The sequence below is a fragment of the Hyperolius riggenbachi genome, chromosome 1 (genome assembly GCF_040937935.1).
Source record: "Hyperolius riggenbachi isolate aHypRig1 chromosome 1, aHypRig1.pri, whole genome shotgun sequence".
In the NCBI taxonomy this organism is placed as follows: domain Eukaryota; kingdom Metazoa; phylum Chordata; class Amphibia; order Anura; family Hyperoliidae; genus Hyperolius; species Hyperolius riggenbachi.
Genome location: NC_090646.1, coordinates 31,424,602 through 31,446,779, shown reverse-complemented (window position 1 = coordinate 31,446,779; position 22,178 = coordinate 31,424,602).

The window sequence follows — 22,178 nt, the reverse complement described above, 5'->3', positions numbered from 1 at the left end:
TATATGCAAATTCCTTACCAGCAGAGCAACTCTGAAACTTGCAAAGCGAAGACAGGTCTCTTTTCCAGAGACCTGTAGCACTCAGACCTAAAGAATGGACAAGCAGTTGTCTGCCCGTGCAGACAGCTGAGCAGATCATTACAGAAACCAATTGACACTCCTTTAGTTTTAGATTCAGGGTTGGTAGAGTGAATCCAGTTCTGATAATATCTGTCTCTGATCTCAGGGGTTGAAGAGGATTTGAAATGTGTTTCTTGTAGTAATACAATTTGGGCCTTGAGTTTATGCAGGCGGTAAAGTGTCCTAGAATGTTTAGAAGGGACATTAAAGCCCTGAACATTAAAAGAGCAAAATTTAAGTTTCTTCATTGTATATAGAATCAGTGTTGATCGGATACCTCATTATCCTATTCGAGTTTGGTCGAATTCACTCGAAGTTCGATATTCGAGTTAATCGAATATACGATTCGACCTCGGATATCCGACGTCACTATCCGAGTCTGTATTCGAGTAAAATATTTGAGCTGGCCTTAAATAGCTTTTAAAACTTGTATTGGAGGTCAATGATGCATGAAACCACCTTTTTTATGAAGAAAAACATCAAGTAATTATGTGGTGATGTAGTAGTTATAAAAAAGGTATCAAAAATAGTAAATTAACTTCATGAAAAGTGTTTGCATGAGAAGGTGTGCCCAAAATGGTTGTAAGTTGGAAGTCTTCATTTACGTCGTCTTCATCTTCTTCTTCTATATCTTCTTCTTTTTCTTCTTCTACTCAAATTTTCTTCAGTTATCTTCTTCCACTTCTATATCTTCTTCTTCTTCTATATCTTCTTCTTTTTCTTCTTCTACTCGAATCTTCTTCAATTATCTTCTTCCTCTTCTATATCTTCTTCTTCTTCTATATCTTCTTATTCTCCTATATCTTCTTCCTCTTCTATATCTTCTTCTTCTTCTTCTTCTATATCTTCTTCCTCCTCTTCTTCTTCTTCTTCTTCTTCTTCTTCTATATCTTCTTCTTCTATATCTTCTTCTTCTTCTTCTTCTATATCTTCTTCTTCTTCTATAGCTTCTTCTTCTATATCGTTTTCTTCTTTCTTCTTCTTCTTCTTCTTCCTCTTTTTCTCTATCATTATATTATGTGTCTTGGTTTTCATTTCTTTTGTAATATTTTTTTTTTTACTTCATTTGTGGAAATATTTTATTTTAATAACACCATAGGTATATTTGTGTTGATGGCATAATAGTACTAGTGGGAAGTGGCACATTGCAAGCCACAGCGCCTTTTTCGGTGTACCCTGGCGGTGGTAAAACACAGACATCAGCAGGAGGAGGAAGTAGTTGCAGCTATTGTAGTGTGGTAATAGCTGGTAGGAGAGTGGGTGGCAGCAGAAAATAGTTCTTCTTCTGTTCTCCCTGGCAGTGGTAGCAGCAGCACACAGACAGCAGAAGCTCAATGCAGCTACAGGAGGAGGAGTAGTGTGTGTCAGGCAGTGTAATGTGACTGCTGACATAATAGGCCCTGGTTCCTAGCGGTGGTACCAGGGCCGTAAATAAACACCATGAGGTTCCAGACAGCGGTCGTGAAGCCCACATTGTGTCCGATACAGAATTGGGACAGCACAGTTTTCAACCCGGACACCTCTAAAATAATTTAAAAAAATTTTTTTTCAAAATAATGCAGCTATTTTTGAATTTTGAGCATAAATAGCTGGTGGCGCATGGGCAGCAGCACCTTGTAATGTGTTCCCTGGCAGTGGAGACACAGACAGCAGGGGGAAATACAACAACAGGCAGCGTGAGGAGGATGAGTGTGTGGCAGACTGGCAGCAGGCAGGCAGGAGGGCAGTCAGCGAGACATAATAGGCCCTGGTTCCTAGCGGTGGTACCAGGGCTGTAAATAAACACCATGAGGTTCCAGACGTGAAGCCCACATTGTGTCCAATACACAGTTGGGACAGCACAGTTTTCAACCCGGACACCTCTAAAATAAAATTTTTTTTTCAAAATAATGCAGCTATTTTTGAATTGTGAGCGTAAATAGCTGGTGGCGCATGGGCAGCAGCACCTGGTAGTGTGTTCCCTGGCAGTGGAAACCCAGACAGCTTGAGGAAATACAGCAGCAGGCAGCGTGAGGAGGATGAGTGTGTGGCAGACTGGCAGCAGGCAGGCAGGAGGGCAGGCAGCGAGACATAATAGGCCCTTGGTCCTAGCGGTGGACCAGGGCCGTAAATAAACACCATGAGGTTCCAGACAGCGGTCGTGAAGCCCACATTGTGTCCAATACAGAATTTGGACAGCACCGTTTTCAACCCGGACACCTCTAAAATAATTTTTTTTTTTCAAAATAATGCAGCTATTTTTGAATTTTGAGTGTAAATAGCTGGTGGTGCATAGGCAGCAGCACCTTGTAATGTGTTCCCTGGCAGTGGAGACACAGACAGCAGGAGGAAATACAAGAGCAGGCAGCGTGAGGAGGATGAGTGTGTGGCAGACTGGCAGCAGGCAGGCAGGAGGGCAGGCAGTGAGACATAATAGGCCCTGGTTCCTAGCAGTGGTACCAGGGCTGTAAATAAACACCATGAGGTTCCAGACGGCGTCCGTGAAGCCCACATTGTGTCCAATACACAATTGGGAAAGCACAGTTTTCAACCCGGACACCTCTAAAATAATAACACAAAATTATTACATTTTTTTTCAGAAATGCAGCTATTTTTGAGCGTAAATAGCTGGTGGCGCATGGGCAGCAGCACCTTTTAATGTGTTCCCTGGCAGTGGAGACACAGACAGCAGGAAGAAATACAGCAGCAGCAGGTGTAATGTGTGTGTGCCACTTCATGTCCGCCTCTCACCGACAACAGGGGCCAGGAATTCACCTTCCACCCAAGCCTGGTTCATTTTGAGAAACGTCAGTCTGTCCACAGACTTGTCAGACAGACGTGATTGCTTCTCAGTGACGACTCCACCGGTTGCACTGAAGCAACGCTCTGACAGTACGCTGGAAGGGGGGCAGGAGAGCACTTCCAGGGCGTACTGCGCAAGCTCGCTCCAGATCGGCAGGTGCTTGACCCAATACTCCATGGGATCAACAGGGGCAACGCTGTCAAGCGCGCTGAAGGACCCCATGTAGTCAGCCACCATGCGGGTCAAGCGCTGTCTGTGACTGGAGAAAGATGCTGCTGCAGGCACCTCCTCTCTAGTCCCTGGCAGCTTTACACTCATGTAGAGCTCATTGGTCAAAGACAGCAGGTCTGTGGTGTGCGCGTGCGCTTGCTGCTGGTGGATGCAGGCACCTGCTGCTGCCTCTGTGCTGGCTGGACAGTGGGGGTGGATGGCTGAGGGAAGGCTTCCTCCAAGCGCTCAACAAGGGACAGCTGCAAATCCCTCATTTGTTGCGCACAGTCTCCTCCTGCAGGCAGGAACTGGCTGAGCTTCCCCTTCAGACGTGGGCCCAGCATCATGCAGATCCAGATGTCCTCCCTCTGCTTCATCTGGATGACCCTTGGGTCCTTGCGCAGGCACCTCAGCATGTGCGCTGCCATTGGGAAGAGTCTGGCCACGTCTGCTGGCACATCATCGGCAGCCCCAGAGCCGACAGTCCTGTCCTCCTCATCCTCTGCCTCCTCCACCTCATCCTCTCTCCACCTCCGCACCAGTCCAGCTGCGCTCTGCTGCTCCCCCTCATCAGAAGCAAGGTCAGGGACCTCCACCAACTCCAAGCCCTCCTCCTCAGAGGTGGCCTGTGAAGCTGCCTGCAGCTCCTGCTAGTCCAAGGCTGCCGCTCCCTCTTCAAGCAGTGCATACAGGGCCCTGTCCAGCACACACACCAAGGGGACCCACTCGCACACCACTGCATGGTCCCTGCTTACCATGTTGGTGGCCTGCAGGAAGGGTGCCAGCACTGAGCACACCTGCTGCATGTGCCCCCAGTGCTCCGTGGAGATGATGGACGGGAGGTTGGTGGCGGCACACCCAGTTGCAGTGATGGCGGCAACTGTTGCTCGTGCAACGTACTGGCTGACAGCCTGCCTCTGTTCAACCAGATGCTCCAACATCGCCAGGGCGGAGTTCCAGTGAGTTGGAACATCGATCATGAGCCGGTGCTGTGGCAGGTGCAGCTCCTTCTGCACCTCTTCCAGGCTCGCTACGGCTGAAGCCGAGTGCCGGAATTGATGCACAACCTTCCTTGCCGCCTCAAGAAGTCGGTCCATCCCCTGGTAGGTCCGCAGGAACTTTTGGACTACCAGGTTCAGGACGTGCGCCAGGTAGGGGATGTGGGTCAGGTCTCCCCTGCTGATTGCATTGTCGGACACCACCTCTCTGACTCTGAGGCCTCTGGGGGTCAGCCAATTCCTCTCCTGCTCTCGGAGTTTGGCCAGGACATGGTTCGCCATCAGTTTGGTCTTCCCCAGGCTGACCAATTCCATCAGCGCTTGGCAGTGGCGGGGCTTCACGCTGCTGCTGAGGCGGGGGGTTTCGGCTGGTTTGCCGGAGGATGGAAGCGGATCAGAGGAACCTGCTGCTGTTCCGCTGACCCTGCATGGTGGCACCACCCACTGCGTTGTTGCTGCTGCTGCTGCTCTGACAGTGCCCGATGCTGCTCCCCCCTCCTCACCCCCTTCCACCAAGCTGACTGAAAGCGCGGTGAAGGACAGATAGCGGCCTGTCCCAAACCGGCTGCTCCATGAGTCCATGGTGACGTGGACCCGTTGTCCCACTGCGTGATCCAGCCCTCTCACGACATTGGCCATCACAGAGCGGTGAAGTGAAGGGATGGCCGTGCGTGCAAAAAAATGTCGGCTGGGGATTGGCCAATCGGGGGCTGCACACATCAGGAGCGCATGCATGTCGCTCCCCTCCTGCACAAGGAAATAAGGCAGGAGTTGGGAGCACATGGCCCGTGCCAGCAAGCCGTTCAGCTGACGCATGCGATGGCCTTTTGCTGGCCTTTTGCTGGCACAGGAATCACTGGAGGGAGCAGAGGAGGCCACTGAGGACTGGCTGCCAGAACAGGCCTCAGTGTCGGCGGCAGGAGTTGCAGAGGGAGGAGGAGCAGTGCGTTTCTGACGCACTCCTGCTGGTGTTGCTGGAGGAGGTGGATGAGGGCGGGGTGACTGCTGCCGACAGCTTCGCAGTGGTGGCGGGTCTGCCACTGCCACTGCCAGCTTCCTTCAACCTCATGAACTCCTCATGCTCATGAAAGTGTTTCCCTGCCAGATGGTTTACCAGAGAGGTGGTGCCGTACGCAGAGGGTTCCTTCCCTCTGCTGAGCTGCTGGCAGCACTGGTTGCAGGTGGCATACTTGCACTCCACATATGGCAGGGTGAAAAAATTCCAAATTGGGGAGGTGAAGTTGCCCCTTCGGCTGGAAGGTTCTGCTGCCGCTGGTCTCCCTGTGGTGGTTGGGGGGGGGGGGTTCTTGGTGCGGCGGGCGGCACTGGCAGAACTCTCCGCCTCCGGATCAGCACGCTTTGTGGCCTGCATACCACGCCCACTTCTGATCCTGCCTATGTCTGCGATGCTGATCCTTCTAGCAAGGCCCACAGACGCATCCTCCTCCTCCTCCTCAGAGCTGATGACATCCCCAGGATCTGCCACCCAGTCTCTGCAGGGCCGGATTTGTACTTTTTACCGCCCAAGGCTGACTATTACCAGCCGCCCCAGCCGAAGCCGTATCCTACCACCTCTCTCCACACACACACCCACCTAAAAAAGGTTGGGCCGCTGGTGTCCACTATTGCGGCTAGTGCCGAGGTCTCCATGGCAATGTGAAGTGAATCAATCACATCACACAGGGGAACTGGTCAATCAAGCGATCTACAGGTGAGAGGCGTGGTGGGAGCCGGCCACCACACACACATAGTCAAAAGTGACTCACAACTGGACATTGGGAGGGGTCAGCAACACGTAAAAGTGAGTCCTGTACACACTGCTGTCTCCACGGTAACAACGCCGGCCAATCAATAATTAAGAAATGGGTACTTAGAGAGTCTGCCTTCTGTATTCTGTACTATTTGCTGGTGCTGCCCCTGGTCCTTTCATCCCCCACACCAAGTGCGTGAGACCCGGCCTTCTGTAACTGCCTGCAGCTGCTGCTATGTCATTGGACAAGGTCTGGCTTTTTGCTAGTCACACACTGTTCACAAACATTTGATTAACGGACTGCAGCTGCCTGTAGCACAGCACAGGCAGATGCCAGCTGGTACTAATAGTGCAGTTATCCTGACCCCTTTTATTTGTTTTGACACTTGCAAATAATGCCCTGCAAATAATGCCCACTGTCTGCAGGCCGCCCCTTGTTTATCTGGTGCCCTAGGCCATGGCCTATGTGGCCTTGCCAGAAATCCGGCCATGAGTCTCTGTCCTTCACCCTGTCATCATCATCCTCCCCCTCCGCAAACATGTCCTGCTGGGATGACCCCACAAGCTCCCCTTCTGCATGCATGGGCTGAGGGACAGTGACCACTGTCTGACTGTCCAAAGCATCATCCCCCAAAGTGCCAATCAGCATTTCTTCCTCCTCCAATTCTGCCGCAACAGCACTCCATAGCCCCGCTGTGCTTGGGGATAACAAGAAGGTGCTGCTGAGTGACAGGGTGCTGGTGTTGCACGCTGGGGCTGGAGAACTGCACTCCTCCTCCCCAGGAAGTGCTGGGTGGCTGCTGCTGCTCTTGCGAACAGGAGTGGTGGCGGGGGTGAAGGACTCAGTTCCAGAGCTAATGATGGCCTGCTCATCCACCATCAGTTCCACCACAGAGTTTGCGTCCTTCTCCTCAATAGGACGGCTATGACCTGGCGGTGGGAGGAACATCTGCGCCACACACTGCTGCTGCTGCTGTGTCTCTGCAGCGTGACTCCCAGCTGTTGGCCGGCCAAGGCGTTCACGGCCAGTGGCTAATGGCGGAATAGCCACTGGTGCAGATGCAGAATTGCGCATGGTGGTGGTGGTGGCGCGGCTGCCACGCCCACGACCTCCTCTCTTGCCGATGCCCTTGCTGCCTTTGCTGCCCCTGCCCAAACCGTGGCTGCCAGTGCCAGACATCGTATATTTTTAATATTATACAAATGAAAAAAAAAATGTTATGTATAGGCGGGTGGGACAAGTGGGGTACTTTAATGGGGTGGGGCTGGTGGTGGTGGTGGTGGGTGTGTGAGGTGACGGACAGGTGTACTCTACAACAGAGATCGGTGTAGCGCTGATGAGAGAGTGCGCAGTGCGCACACAAAGACCCTAGCTGATGCTGACTGACGGTGTCCCTATACACAGACTATAGTACAGTACAATTCAGCGAATACACAATACAAGTAATATAAACAATAGGACGGGTGTAGCACTAACGAGAGGGTGCGGACAGCGCAGACGTGCACTGCGCGCACAAAGACCCTAGGTAACGCGGTGACGGACGGTCCCCATACACAGACTAGAGTACACTACAGTACTAACTGAACAATAGAAGAATCTAGCTAAACAATAGAACAGGTGTGACTAGATTACAGAGAGCAGATACAGGACAGGTATAGCAGTAAAGCTGGGCCTTGCTAACTACAAAATAGTACAATAATCTATCTAACACAGAAGTAATACAGTAGAGTAGGACAGGTGAGAGCACAGGTAACTAGAGACTAGAGCACAGAGCAGGGCAGGCTGCCTTGCCTAGGCACAGGGCCTAGCTGCTGGCTGCAGCAGCACCAGTAACAGTCTCCCTCCCTAGTCCCTAATAACACAAACTAAACTGCCTAAAATACAATATATCTACAATACAAAGCAATACAGGTGAATATCAAGTGTTGGAGTGTAAAAACGCTTGGTGTTTTGAGCAATAAATGCACTTGCACAGACAAAAAGCACTGGAGCACTCTCTTGGCCAGGCTCCCCCTATGCGATTGGCTGCAGTCAGAGGGCTGGGAACCCTCTGATTCGCTTGTGAGGACTCGAGGTGACATGATGCTATCCGAGCGGATGATGCTATCCGAGCTCGGATAGCTAGGATATCTCCAGATAGCTAATTGCTATACGAGTGCGCTTGGATAGCACAGCCCGGATAGCTAATACTATTCGAGCTTGGTATTCGAGCTCGAATAGTGAAAAAAGAGCTAGGATATCCGAGTATTTCGGATATCCTAGCTCGGATGAGCATCACTGTATGGAATATAGTAGGAGTTTATATGGATAAAGGGGTGATGTTAATGATTAGCTAGGAGGGTTAGGATCCATAATATGGGGGAGTTGATAAGAAACCAAAAGGTTTGTGGGGCCACCGTGAAAACACGATAGGCACCATAGTGGCAAGGAGGGGGAAGTAGAAGTTATGAAAGAAAGTGGCTCCGGTACTATTCCCATAGTTATGAGAGTATATAATGAAAGGGTGTACAGGAGACCAGGTCTAACAGTAAACATACCCTATCAGTGTAACAGGTAACATAACTGAGAACAAAGAAAGAAAAAAAAAAAAAACAGAAGCTAAGAATAAAATAATATTAACAAAGTCCATATCAATGTCATATACGTTATCATATCTTAGCTTATGATATTATGTGCTCATAATAAGTCCTGAGTGACATTCATAGACAAGTATAAAGTAAGTTGAAACCTGAATAACAGAAAAGTTAAGGGTTTGTCAGAACCTGTATAAAACAGATCACAGAAGGGTAGAGTAGGCACTACTACCCAAGGCAGTGTAGAAACAGTAAGGTGAGTAATAATACACCATTGCTTAAGGTTAGTACTCAAGTCAATGGTGGTAGGGGTGATGCAGCACCCTATAGGAAAAAGGCACAGGAGACACAAACGGGAGCCCAGTAGTGCAATATGTTTAAAAACCACAATGAGAAGAAATGAATAAAAGCACTACTCACAAAGGAGGGTTGCTGGGGGCAACCAACCACAGGAAGCAGGTGGAGACAATAAACCCGACTCCACTCGGGGTGGTCCTAGCCAGGACCGGACGAATGGTCGCTCTCTTAGTGAAAAAAAGGTTGAGACAGCCACTGTGGGGCCCCACTAGTGGCGTATCACCACCCCTCGAACAGAGTCTGTTCGGGGGTATACTTAGCACAACTGAGGAAAGAGGCGCCCTGGGATAATAAAAGCGTTTAAAAACAGCTAAAAACAATGGATATTATGAGGTAGCTTACCTCAATGACGAAATCTCTGTAAATTATTACAAAAGATTTTTTATTAGCACAAGCGGCAACGCGTTTCACGGGTCACAGCCCGCTTCATCAGGCCAATTTCAGTGCCAAATGAAACAATTCCTTCAGCATAGGGAGCCTCTGTTTCATTTGGCACTGAAATTGGCCTGATGAAGCAGGCTGTGACCCGTGAAACACGTTGCCGCTTGTGCTAATAAAAAATCTTTTGTAATAATTTACAGAGATTTCGTCATTGAGGTAAGCTACCTCATAATATCCATTGTTTTTAGCTGTTTTTAAACGCTTTTATTATCCCAGGGCGCCTCTTTCCTCAGTTGTGGTTAGTACTCAAGTGTCTGTAGCTTCTGAGGCCTGTGTTTTCTTCCTGTTGTTATTACGGCAGCATTTGGGGGTAACCTCAGACCAAGATTCCCTCGATGGAGAGATGGGTAGGGGAGGATGAAAAGGCCAGTCAGGCAGTTTCACTTGAGGGAGTTCAAATGTTCCTAAGAAGCGAGGTAAGTCCCCTAGAGTGTGAAACACTGAGGAAGAACCATCCTTAGAAGCTATTAGATGAAAAGGGTATCCCCATTTGTACCGAATGTCCTTCTCTTTCAGAAGTGTGAGGAGAGGTTTGAGGGATCTGCGTAAAGCTAATGTACGTCTGGAGAGGTCAGGTGCAGCAAGCATAATCTCTTCTTTGATTTTATAAAAGTGAACTCTGCATATGATATCTCGGGGCGTGCTGGGTCAGAATTCACTGGTCCTAGTGCCCAGTGGGCTCTGTCAAGTTCAATTGGAGTGTCAGATTAAAGCAATTGTTGAAACATTTTTTAAACTACTGCATCACATTCTTTAGAGTCAACAGATTCTGGAACACCTCTGATGTGAATATTGTTTCGCCTGTTTCTATTCTCAATGTCATCAGATTGCATAATATGCTCTTGGGATTGCAGTGCTTGGGAATTATTAGCAGCTTGATGGGATTCCAACTGCAATTTCATTTTATCAATAGTTTCTTCTAGAGTCATTACCCGGTCCCCCACTTGTGAACCTTTTAAGGAAAGTATTTCAGATTTGTAGGTATTTTCCAATTGAGTAATATCTTTTTCCATGTCTTTAGTAGTGGGGATGGATCTCAGATATTCTTTAATTTCTCTCATTTCAGATAGATGGTGAGGAGAGGGTGATCGGGAGTCATCCCAGTAGTGATGGGAGTTGTTACACCTGGAAGACCGCTTCAAAGGGGATAGAGAGCGGGCTGGAGATGGGCTGGGGGAGTGATGCGAGTTTAGGTGGTGCCGGGCCTTGGGAGTCGTACCTGCGCGCTTATCAGCCTTTCTGCTCTGCGGGTCCTCACCTCGGTGTCTGCTGCTGGAGGAGTGATGTGATTGGGTCCCGGATGTAGCAGGATTGGCAGGAGTCTTCTTTAATGAAGAGCGGTGGTCTCCGCATGGCCTAGTATCTTGGTCGCGAAGTGGAGTAGAAGATGCGGCCTGGCTGGTGGAAAAGTTAGACCTGCGGGAGGAGGATCTCGATTGCCGCTCGGCGCCTTCAGAAAGGTCAGTCTCAGAGCGGGAGGCAATAGATGGAGTTTATGCCTGCTCCTCGCTGCGGGCCCTCGTGCTGGACGCCATCTTGGATATGCCGGAGGGTCTGGTCTCAGATCCTTCTTTCAGAAAGTAAGCATATACAATACCCTACTGCTACTTCTTTCAGAAAGTAAGCATGAATCCTGCCCCTCTTCTCAGCTGGAAGATGCTTGGAGGGTGAAAGCTTCTTCTTCTTGTTCTTTTGAGGGGGCATAGAGGGTGGTATGTCAGCCTGGTCTCCTATAAAGCCGTGAAATTAGCAGAGAATAGCCGGAGCTCTGAAGCTAAGCTGCCTCTTTCGACCATCGCATGCAGCACTCCATTTTGTCTAGTTTCATCAACAAAATGTCCTTGCAAGCGCTGTTACATTCGTTTTGCAAACGTTGAGTGGTAGCCTCAGCGAAATCAAAGATATATAACTGACCGTATTGTGGTGACATGTTAGGATTGGTATATAAACGAGAGACTTGGCGATAAATTTGACCGTGAATTCTGAAAACATACGGTCCGTGGCCAGGTGGTTGAGTGATGTGGGCGCCCATTGAAGCAAATGCTAAAGCAGAGTTGTATTCCCTGATATGATGACAGTAATTTCGGGACAGCGGGTTCTTGCCAGTCAAGAGGTCTTGTAATAAAACAGGAGGTTGCGATAGGGATGGCAAACACACTTTGCCTTTATGACAACACTTAGTGTAATGTCCCGATTTGTTGACCTCTGATGGCCAATGAAGAGCATTGCAAGAAGTACATAGTGCGGTAGGTAGGCCAATGTTATGTTCCTGGACGGGAATGGCGGTATCTTCTTGGAAAGCAGCAGACAGTTGAATGCGGTGACTGCGCATGTGGTTTGCGAGAAGATGTGAGCTTTCGTAAGAGGTTTTGCAATGTACACATTGAAAGATTGTGTTTTGGGAATGTGTTTTCGTATATTTGTTGAGAAAAAATGATGTTTGGAAGCATTGACTGCAGTGTTCACACCGAAAGGACTTAGTCACAGAATGTGTTTTGACATGCTTGGTAAGAGATGTGCAAGCGTTAATGTGTTTGTTGCAAATGTTGCATACAAATATATTTGTTGTATGTACTTTGCCATGGTTGAGGAGATCCACGTGAGCCGTGAAGTGTTTGTTACAGAATGTGCAGTAGAAGGTGTGACTGGAATGAGTTTGTAAGTGGTTCTTGAGAGCGCGAGTAGTTTTGAAGCATTGGTGGCAATGTTCACATTGTATCATTCGTTCAGTAAAGTGGGTTTTGAAATGTGCGCTGAGATATTTCTGGTGTCGGAATGTTTTGGAACAAACGGTGCATTTATACGTTTGTTCAGTGGAGTGAGTTTCTAAATGTGCTTTGAAATATCTCTGCAGTCGGAAGATTTTCGAACAAATGGTGCATTGAAAGTTCTGTGTGGAATGTGTTTGTTCAGTACCGACTTTGTCAATAGATGGCAGCAGAACGTCATCACGTAATTTATGCGTTAGTTGAGTGAAGTGGGTTTTGAAATGTGCATTGCGATATCTCTGCTGTCGGAAGGGTTTAGAACAAATGGTGCATTCATGTGTTTGTTCAGTGGAATGAGTTTCTAAATGTGCTTTGAGATATCTCTGCAATTGGAAGGTTTTCGAACAAATGGTGTATTGAAAGTAATGTGTGGAATGTGGTTGTTCAGTACCGCTGTTGTCAATAGATGGCAGCAGAACGTCATCACGTGTGATTGTAAGAAGCAAGATAACTTTGTAATGGCCATGATCCAACGGGCCGCTAAAGAGCAGGGAGATGGAGAGACATTGGCCGGGATTGTAAACTCGAGGAGAGGCATGAGAACATTCTCTAAAGTGAATGGTGATAGTTGCAGGAAGTATTAGGGACATAGCGACAATTTCTGCCTTCCCACCATAAACACCAGAAGTGCTCATGTAGTCAGCATAATGTTGTGCATACTGTATGACTATGTTTCCATGGCTAAGAACAACAGACAGCACATCGCTGAAGTAATCCCAATGTTGGTAAACATAGTTCTCAGCCATGTTGCGAAGTTTGAGAGCAACAGTTTCCTCAATGATATTTTTCCAGAAGTATGCGATGGATAGAATCAAACAGGAATTTGGACGCAGAAATTTGTATAACATTGAAGAAAATGTTGTTTCCATGAAAGACATGTAAAGCAGCGGCCATCTTCTATCTATCTATCTATCTATCTTATATCTTATATCTTCTAGTACGTGCCTCAACCTTGAAGCAAGAAGAAGAAGTAGGCTTTCCATGAGAAAATGTATGCGTGCTCAAACACCAAGTTTAACCCTAGCAAGTCTGGCTTTGCAAATCTGGCCTAATTGGCTATTCATGAGGCAATGCTCATGCAAATGTGCATTTGCTTTCGCATGCCAAACTATGCAGGGTCCAAAAACCAATTCCGCAAAGCGGTCGCCCTGCGGGAATTAGTTCATGCTACATTAGCACTATCCAGGAGCGCCACGGGGAGGCTTCCCAATGCCCCCATACAACCGGGAGGACCGCGTGGTCCCAGGCTCTCTCACTGCCTGGGAACCACAGCGGCACCCTGGAAGGAGAGGCTGGGTGGTGCAAGCGACCCCCGCAAGTGTGGCCAGTGCTGGGGAGAGCCACCCACACCCACCTCCCAATATTAAGCAATTGTAGTAGCACCTTGTAGAAAAAGGCACAGGAGACAAAAGACGGGAGCCCAGTAGTGCAATATGTCAATAAACACAATGAAGGTAGATAAATAAGAAGAAGTACTACTCACAAAGGAAGGTTGCAAGGGGCAACCAACCACAGGAAGCAGGTGGAGACAACAACCCAACTCCACTCGGGGTGGTCCTATCCAGAACCAGCAGGATGGTCACTCTCTTATTTTAAAAAATGGCAAAATAAGTCCACTGTGGGGACTCCACTAGTGGTCTATCACCACCCCTCAAACAAGATATGTTCGGGAGTATACTTAGCAACAAGGAGGGAAAGAGGCGCCCTGGTGTGATAAAAGCATCTAAAATCAGCTTAAAAACGACAATGACAAAAATCTCAGTAATATTTACAAAAGATTTTTGTAATCAGCACAGGCAACGCGTTTTGTGGGTCTCAGTCTGCTTCATCAGGCCAATAGCAGTGCCAAATAAAATAAATCATCCAGCATTGGGAAGCCTCCCGTTGCACTCCTGGATAGTGCTAATGTAACATAAACTAATTCCCACAGGGTGACTGCTTTGCGGTATTGGTTTTTTGACCCTGCATAGTTTGGCATGCGAAAACAAGTGCATATTTGCATGAGAATTGCCTCATGAATAGCCAATTAGGCCAGATTTGCAAAGCCAGACTTGCTAGGGTTAAAATTGGTGTTTGAGCACACATACATTTTCTCATGCAAAGTACTTCTTCTTCTGGCTTGAAGGTTGAGGCACTTACTCTATTATAAATATAGATTACCCCACCCAATAATGTCCTTTGTGATTAATCGCTTAAAGCCTATATACATATTCTCTTTTCTATTTAACCACCTTAGCGGTATGGACGAGCTCAGCTCGTCCATTACCGATGTGGTGGATATCTCAGCCCTTGGTGGTTTTTTTTTTACAATTTTTTTAAAACACGCAGCTAGCACTTTGCTAGCTGCGTGTTTAATTTGATCGCCACCGCTCGCCACCACTATGCGCCTCGAAAGAGGCTCCCCCCCAGACCCTCAGTGCAGCCTGGCCAATCACCGCCAGGCTGCGCTATGGGGTGGATTGGGACTCCCCCTGACATCATGACGTGGATGATGTCGATGACGTCATTCCAATTGTCGTCATGGCGATGAAGGGAAGCCCTAACAGGAAATCCTGTTCAGAGCGGGATTTCCTGTTGGGTAAGATCGCCGGCGGTGATCGGAGGGGTGGGGGCAGGGAGGGGGGAATCATGTAGCTAGCGCTAGGCTAGCTACATAATAAATAGGTTAAAAAAACTCACCTGTGGCCGAGCGCCACAAAAAAATACAACGCCAGGGTGGTTAAAAGATTGGAATACTGAAGCACTGCGAATAATGAGCTGATATTAACTTGTACACATAAAAGTTCTAACACCATTTTTTTTTTGTTTGGTCTACAGCGAAGAAAAAAAAATGATATTTCTATCATCAGATTATTGTTGTGCAGCTGTGTCTGTAAATCTAAATCAGCCTCAGATGATGTATATAAGGTGCTGGTGAATGTGTCTCTCCTGTGTTGAGGATGTGCGCAGCTGCCGGTGATAAGATATCTCTATCAATTCTCTCTGTCACTTACTATGGGGCAGTCCTATCCTGGAGCCTGGACACTCAATATATGACATGACCTGGTCTCCTGTACAGTCTGTTATCTGCTGTCACTCCTCTCTGTCACTTACTATGGAGCAACCATAGCATGGGGCCTGTACACTTAGTATATGACATGACCTGGTCTCTTGTACAGCCTTTCTGTTATCTGCTGTCACTCCTCTCTGGCACTTACTATGGAGCAGTCATAGCCTGGAGCCTGAACACTCAGTATATGACATGACCTGGTCCCCTGTACAGCCAGTCTGGTATCTGCTGTCACTCCTCTCTGTCACTTACTATGGAACAGTCATAGCCTGGAGCCTGGACACTCAGTATATGACATGACCTGGTCCCCTGTACAGCCAGTCTGGTATCTGCTGTCACTCCTCTCTGTCACTTACTATGGAGCAGTCATAGCCTGGAGCCTGGGCACTCAATGTAGAATCAATGCAAGGAGATTTATGTTTGAATATGAATATTTTGAACATGGAGACTTGATTATTGGAGGACTAATCTCTGCTCACTATGAATCTCTAGGAAATGGTCTTCTAAAGCAGGCTACATTTCCAGACCCTTCCAAATGCATTTCGTAAGTCCTAATTTGTTATGTTTTGAAGTTATATTCTAACTAGTATACAAGTAAAACTTGAAAAATAAGAATATCGTACAAAAGTCAATTTATTTCAGTAATTCAACGTAAAAGTTGGACTTGCATGATATTCAAATTTTTCACCTGTATTTTGACCAAAAACACTAAAGTAAACAATGCTGCTATCTTTTGTTGTTACCAAGCTGCACTGCAATAACCAGACCATCATAAACAGCACAAAGTGAAAGCACCCTCCTTGACTTGTGTCACTTTCAGATGGGTCAGTGATGTCCTGACACTCTTGATGGGAGCCTCGTCTGTGCCAGTCAGCAGTAGTTCCACAGGTTCAACTCAATGCAACACAAACAGGGCTGATTTATTGAGGGTTTCCTGAGATAGAGAAGACTGGAAGACCAAAATCACTCAACAAACCTAGACTAGAATGTTGACGCTATAGTCTGCTGGTGTGACAAAAGAGAAATGTGTAGGTTGTGCTGATTCATAGATTTTTAAATACACATCAGCAACCTACTGCCACCTGCTCACTCGTTCTCAGGCAATCTAAAACAATCAGACAGCAGAGAGGCATAATTGCTTCTCCTTTCATGCATCCCACCATCCCGAAGTAGAGCTTTGGAAGCTTGGCACGGCTATAGCAGTAATGTGACTCCCCCCCTCCTACTACTGGTTTAAGAATTAGACTACATTTTGCCGACACAGCCCAGATCGAACATGTCCAATATAGCTCTGGAGATTTGGGCACAGCCAGTGCCACCGCCACCAACTAAAGCGGCGCCCACTGAGTAACTTTGGCCGAAGAAGCAGCTGACGGAGATGAAGTTACTTTTAAAACACTGTAATTCTGTTGCCAGCAGCTGCTGGCAGTGGAATTACATAATTCCCTAACATCCACATGGACCTGGAGGGGAATTAGTAATTAATGCCACCGGAACTTGTGCAGGAGCAGGATAAACCATATACCTGCTGTATCCTGCGCCCAAGTCTCCTGACGGCAATTTCATACGTAGGTGCCCAGATTACCGGCGGTGTACTATGACTTACCCAAGATTTGCAAACGATTTAGTGACCCACCTGGGAGACCAATTATCTCTGGGATTGGGTCACTGACCACCATTATTTTACAGAGAGCAGTTGTAAGAACACCAGCCTACATTCAAGACATTCGGCACATACTGTGGATTTTAACCACTTATGGTTTTTGAGTCTCACATCCAGTTTAGTGCTCCTGTAGGTTTCTGGTCGTGAGACACATGACCTGCACTAATTGCTGCATCCTGTGGATGCCCCATGCACTCTTGTGCACTTATTTTACAAATATGTTACAAAAAATCCTACTAATATTATAAATGGGAAAGTTTGGATGTTTGGATGTTTGTTACTCGATCACGCAAAAATGGCTGAACGGATTTGAATAAAATTTGGCACACACATAGTACATTACCTGCAATAACATATAGGATAGTATTTATTCCCATAGCCAAAAAGTGGGCGGAGACAAATACAAATTTAACTCGTGTAATGTAAACTGCAGCCATTCTTACACTGTTAATTGTAGGGTAAACATTGCACAGTTGGTCATTGGGTGACTGGAATTAATATTCAGAAAAGTGGGTGGAGCCTACAAAAGCCAATCAAAATTCACCTATTGATTTTCAAGGGGAATATGTAATTGCTGCCATTCTTGCACTGTTAATGGCACAAGCCTTAGACCTGGTACAGTTGATCATTGAGTGACTGGGGTTCAAATTCAGAAAAAGGATGGAGCCACAAACAGCCAATCAGATTTGTTTCATTTGAATGCAAATTATTAATGCCAAAGACTGCAAAGCTCAAAAACTTGGTCATTGAGTAATTGATTAATTGTGTATTAGGGTTATAACAAGTGGGCACAGCCAACACCAGCCAAATACATAACCTGTCAAAAACAGGGTAATCAGCGGGTGGCGACAAAATACAAATTTCACTGGGAAAGTGTAAAATGCAGACATTTTTACACTGTTAACGTTAGGGTTCTCGGGATGTGCCTTGCACGTGGCAGAAGAAAGACGTGGACCAGCTAAGCTCCTGGCTACAAGCAGACAAATTGGCTCACAACAAGCGCTACTTGCACCAAAACACCGCCGAAATGGAGGAGGAGATGCCACTCAAGACAGACCCATCCAGGAGGAGGAAGAGAGGCTCGCAGCTACCCCAAAAGGTCTCCGTCTTCTTTCAGGCTTGGCCTCCCCGAAGGACAACACAGGCCCAAGATGACGCTGCCGCTAATAGCAGTGCTCGCTCGCACGCCCAGGACTCGGCTGTCCGTTCTGATGACCACCCAGCAGGAGGTAGAGATGATCAACACGAGGAGTGTTCATCTCCCTCCGACAGCCAAAACAAGGCCAAGACGGGATTCTACAGACGAAGGGGTAAGGCAAACGGAGCACGTTACACCTAACTCTGGGGACACAGCTCTCTCTATGGAGGCCTTTCCTACCTCAGACTCTACTGCTACGCAGTCCTTCATAAAGGACATTCTTCTCTCATTCTGCACCTCTCTCATGGCTGATATTTCTGCCTTAACTGCAGACCTGCACACAGAATTAGCTTCCCTGGGAGAGAGAGAGTCAGCTATGCGGATGACAAGATAAATGAGCTCTCCAAGGAGTTCAACAATATGGTGGACACTGCTACGGCACAATTCTCTTACATCACATGGTTAAAAGCAAAAGAGACAGACCTTGAGGATAGAAGCCGATGCAATAATATTAAATTCAGAGGCATCCCTGAGCAAGTTCAGGCTTCTGATCTTAAGCAATTTATCAAATCTCTTGTCACTGCTGATATCGAAATAACAATTGACAGAGCCCACCGTATCCCTGAACCTGGGCACCTACTGGACTCAACCTCTAGGGATGTGCTGGCAAAGTTCCTCTTCTACCATGTGAACGAGAACGTTATCAATGCTACGCGAAAAGCAGGTTCACTACCAGATCCATACGCTCATATACATCACTATTCTGATTTGTCAGCCACTACTCTTAACCTTAGAAGAGATCTTCGACCCTTCACCAAGGCACTTGAAAATTTGCAAATATCCTATAAATGGGGATTCCCCACTAAACTGCTCTTCTCCCATCAAAACAAGCACTATGTGGTTTCTTCCACAACCTCAGGTTTAAAACTATTTAAGCAACTGCACACTCAACTACCAGAACACAATGATAGTCCTGCTACACCCTACGTAGCTAAAATCTGCCAAACCTGGCACCAACAAGCTAAGCGCTGACATGGCACAATTATGCAAGATTAGCAGTCTTTTCCTGCTCCTTAAGGCCAAGCTCTGTGCTTGACACACATTTAAGGTCTTTCCTGCTTTTTCCTCAAACTTAGGGTGTGCAATTAGAACTATATCACACTCTTATGTCTCTAGACAAAATACGCCAAACCAGGTTCTAAGGTTATAGTTGAACACGTTTTTGATGTTAATCGGTTGCTTTATTGTTTATTATCTCTCTGCTTATTTTTGTTATGTCCTTGTAACGATTGGTGTCAGCAACACAGAATTTTCAGATTATTGGTGATCTGCAGTATCACCAATAATACAGATGCTATACCTGATTATGTGGTGATCTGCAGAATCACCAATAATACTAGTATAGCTAGACACAGGACACCCAATGTGATATAGTGTTTGGTGCAACAGTAATAGGAGAGGTTATCTCCCGAGAAGCGGGAGATACAGACACTACTGCAGCCAAGGATTCCCTGAGGTGCAGGAAATCAGACTGTACTGCAGCCAATGGATACCTGAGGAGCAGGGACTACTGACTGGGGTAATGTAGTGAGGATTGGACTGCAGCTAAAGATTCCCTGAGGAGCAGGGAATCAGGCTGTACTGCAGCCAAGGATTCCCGAAGAAGCAGGGAATCAGACTGTACTGCAGCCAGTGGGCTTTAGAGAGGTAGAGACCCACTAGCTGTGCTGCACGATGGTCTCCAGAGGAGCTGGTGACCATAGGCCTGATATAGCAGCAGGTAAGCACCTGAAGAGCAGGTGTCACAGGAGTACAGTAGAGCTGTTCACCCAAGGACTAGGTGATAGCCAGGAAGGTCAGACAAGCCAGACAACACACGGACAGACAAAGTACAGAAGCGGAAGACTGATTTGGTATCCGGGTACAGGCAAGGTTGGCAACAGATAGTCAGATGGGCGGAAGTACCGAATCAGAGGACAAGAGAGTAGTCAGAAAGCCAAAGGTCATAACAGATAACAATAATATCTCTCAATCCTAGTCTTAGGTGTGAGGTCCTTGGTCTCAACACCTGGGAACTAATCTAACAGATGATAGTAACAGTATAACATTTCCTAGACTTAGGTGTGAGGTCCTTGGTGTCAACACCTGGGAACTAGACTAACAGATAAACAGTAGCAAGCAATAGTACTTTAAAGCTATCAATAGAATCTGACTCAGTGTGAATTCCCAGCTCCGGCTGGTTCTAACACACTGTGGGATCTGAGCGCTCACAAGTAAATGTTCGCAACAGCAGACAACTTGCAAGTGACAAGCAAGTCCTATTTTTACTAACAGCGCTCCACAGCGCCGCCCCAGACACTCAGCCAATCCGGAGCATAGCTGGAGTCAGCTGATCGGCATGATCAGCTGACTCCCTGTCTAGCAGCATAAAGGTTCTGTCGCCTGGCGCGCGCGCGTAGTTCTCCATCTGTGTGCACTAGAAGGACCAGGCAAGACCCAGCAGCCGCCAGCTGGGACGCGGAAATAGCCGCCACGCTGCTTGCCCATGCGGCGGCATCTCTGCTATCCATTACAGTACTATTATTTTTAAGGTCTTGGCACATGTTAATTTCAGCTCTTATTGATTCATTGCCTATTACTGCTGACTTATTCTTATAATGCCACTGAAAATCACATCTATTAATGTCAGGGGTCTTAACTCGCCCTACAAAAGGCATCTTCTGTGGAAGGAAATTAGGACACACAACTCACAAATAGCTCTAGCTCAAGAGACCCACCTACTGGGCAAAGATATTCATTTATGTTCTCATTCCCTTTTCCCTTTAATATACCACAGTATTTTCTCAAAAAAGAAAAGGGGTGTCCTAATGGCCTTCCACAGAGATCTCAAAGTTGTTCCTACTGAGGTGGTGTGTGATCCAAATGGGAGATATATTATCTTTGTTGGCACTATTAATAATGATATGTTCACCTTCAGGGCCGGTTTAAACAACAATGGGGCCCCAGGGCAAAATAAACCTGGGGGGCCCCCCAACAGATATCCCCGGAACAAAAATAGGCATTAAGGGACCTTTTTTGCAGCTGGTATAGTCAGGGTGTGATGTGAAGCCCCAATTGGTCGGAGCTCCACATTCTGGATATCCCAGCCTGCATGGGGAACAAGAGGTTAAAAAGTTTTAGGAGGGGGGACCCCACATAATTTTTTTTTTTAAATTTCCCACACTCTAAACATAAAAAAAATTGAGAAAATAGTAAAAAATGCCAGGGATCTTCATACAGCCATATTGCGGCTGTATAGCGATCTCTGGCCAAAGCGCTGCAGCTGCGTATGGACCCCCAGGAAACCACATCAGGAAATGTATTGCTCTTTCTTTTGATGCATGTAAAATTACACTACCGTTGGGTTTGCTACTAAAAGTGACATTTACCGCAATTAAAAGTATACTTTTTTCCTTCGAAACTTTAAAATCGATTTTCTCAAAAACTATTAAGGTCTTTTTGAAAAATTGTTTTTCCTCTTATTCCCAATGATCCCCTTAATATATCCTGCAAATTTAGGGTTTCTAGCATTTAAGGTGGATTTGCTATTAACCATTAAAGTCATCAGGTTTTTAAATGTGTATTTTTTTTTCCTTTAAAACTTTAAAATAAGTTTTCTCAAAAACTATAAGGTCGATTAGAAATTTTGTTTTCCTCTTGTAGCCACTGGGGGCCCCTACAAGCTCTTTGCCTCTATGGTAGCGCCGGCCCTGCTCACCTTGGTTGCTGTATACGGCCCTAATACTGGTCAGCGCTCTTTCCTCCAAAAACTCTGTACAAAAGTTAAATCAACACAACAAGCCCAACTACTTATGGGAGGAGATTTCAATGCTTGCCCATCTAGGTTAGACTCATGCCCCAAATCCACACGCAAAATTACTCTTATTGATAAACAACTACACTGGAATGGCTTGTATGATCCCTGGAGGATATACCATACCTCTGAACGAGACTACCCATTTTCTTTCAGTGTTCATAAAATCTATTCAAGAATATATCTATTTCTCACGGATAAAATACTTTTACAAAAAGTAATTGAAACATCTATGAGCGCCAAATTGTGGTCTGACTGCGCCAGTACATATTATTTTAGACGATAACCTTTCAGTCCCCAAACCTGCCCTTTGGAAACTAAATACTTCCCTTTTAACTGATCCTCACGATTGATCTAAATTAGCATCCCAGATCCAGGAATTTATTCAGTTTAATCAGTCTCCTGAAATTGGAGTAGCTACTGTCTGGTTGGCCCATAAGTCCTTTGTGAGAGGCCTTCTTATTCGCAAAGGCTC